Source organism: Silene latifolia, chromosome 11 (genome assembly GCF_048544455.1).
Source record: "Silene latifolia isolate original U9 population chromosome 11, ASM4854445v1, whole genome shotgun sequence".
In the NCBI taxonomy this organism is placed as follows: domain Eukaryota; kingdom Viridiplantae; phylum Streptophyta; class Magnoliopsida; order Caryophyllales; family Caryophyllaceae; genus Silene; species Silene latifolia.
Window position 1 is genome coordinate 52314513 of NC_133536.1, and position 1867 is coordinate 52316379.

General features: G+C 39.9%; 1 non-coding gene across 1 annotated transcript; it reads right to left on the minus strand.

The window, feature by feature from the left end:
* Positions 1-799: 799 nt before the first annotated feature.
* LOC141616454 (small nucleolar RNA R71) lies at positions 800-906 on the minus strand. Its single transcript, XR_012530801.1, has one exon. It is a non-coding gene; the product is annotated as a small nucleolar RNA R71 (small nucleolar RNA).
* Positions 907-1867: the final 961 nt, after the last annotated feature.

Sequence of the window (1867 nt, forward strand, 5' to 3'; positions counted from 1 at the left end):
ATCCCCTATGACCCCATGACACCCTAGTGCCTTTTATCAATTGTCTACATCCCTTTTTAATCTCCAAGTGAGTACGACCAAAAATGGCGCCGTTGCCGGGGACGGTGTTAACTTCATTTAGATTTTCTTAGATTGTTATTAGTTGTGTCTTTCTTTGCCTTGGGGAAGTAAAACTCCTCAAGGTTTGTTCTAATTATTTTCAAGTTGTTTGATATTTTGCATGTCTAGAAGATCACAAGGTAACTTGTTACCCATTGATCATGAAATTGAAAGAACTTTGACAAACAATAGAAGACTTGCTAGAGGAACTTTGAGAGGTATTGGTGAGGTTGTAGATATTCAACCAAACACTATTGAGTTCGTCAACCCTTTTGCAAGATAAGGTGAGGAGAACCCAACACAAAATCCAACACAAAATCAACCCACAATGCCTAAATTTTCATCACATTCCGTACCAACCGAGGAGAACCTACCCAATGGTAGTCCCACACCACAACACTTAACCGGAAACTTCATTGAAAAATCCGCATTTATCGAATTAGTCGAAAGAAGCCAATTTGGGGGGATGCCTAGTGAAGACCCTCATTCTCACATGGAGACTTTTTGTGACTATTGTGATGCGATTTCACAAACCGGTGTAACTCAAGACCAAATTTGATGGGTCTTATTCCCTTTTTCTCTAATTGGCACCGCAAAACAATGGTTGAAAGGCCTTGATAAGTCTACTCTCGGAATTGACTCTTGGAAGAAATTGGCTCTAGCTTTCTACAAAACGTTCTACCCACCGGAAAAGACTAACATGCTAAGAGCTCAAATTACGGGTTTTAAGCAAAGAGACGAAGAATCTTTGTATGAAGCTTGGGAGCGGTTCAAGGGAATTTGTCGCTCATGTCCTCATCATGGACTTAGCGAGTGGTTCATGGTACAACAATTTTGGAATGGTCTTTATGAAGACTCAAGAAACATTCTCAACATGGGATCAAATGGTATGTTCACCGAAGTTGACGATAATCAAACTTGGAACAAGATTGAGGAAATGGAGGTCCATAACTCACAATATAGTAGACCTCGCAAGGCTACTAGAGGAGGAAAGCACGAAGTGGACTCTATTAGTCAATTGGGTGCTCAACTTAGTGCTCACATTGATACCATCAATTTGAAGTTCGAAAAAGCTATGGCCAGACTTGAAGAAGCCTCAAAATCACCAAAGCAACATGTTAATGCCATGACGGCATCTTCATCAATCCCAAGTGGGATATGTGAGAATTGTGGAACTTTGGGACATGACCAAAGTGAATGTAGGGGAACAAATGAACAAGTGAATGCTTTTCAAGCATACAAGAGTGGTACCTCTTATTCTAATTATTACAATGAAAACACCAAATTCCACCCAAATCTCTTATACAAAAGCCAAAATGTTCAAAACCCTCAACCAATATACACCCCACCTCCCATGAGAAACCAAAATCAAAGACCCTTTTACAACCAAAACAAAGGTTACCAAAACCAAACTCCATACAATAAACAAAATGACCAAGGTTTTGATGTTCAAAAAGCGGTCCTCCAAATGCAAAAGAATCAACAAGATTTTTTCACTCAAATGCAAAAGGATAGTCAAGCAAAGGATATCACCATCAATAACATCCTAGCCCGCACCAAAATGTTGGAAACCCAATTGACTCAACTAGCATCTTCAAGTTCTCAAAGACAAAAGGGGTAATTACCACCTCAAAGTAATCCCCCAAGACATGAAACGGTTAGTGTCATCCACTTGAGGAGTGGTACGAGATATGAAGGACCAAAGAAGCAAGTTGAGGATGAAGTTGTGGAAGCTAGTGACAAAGAAGAAGTTGTGCAAAACTCCAAA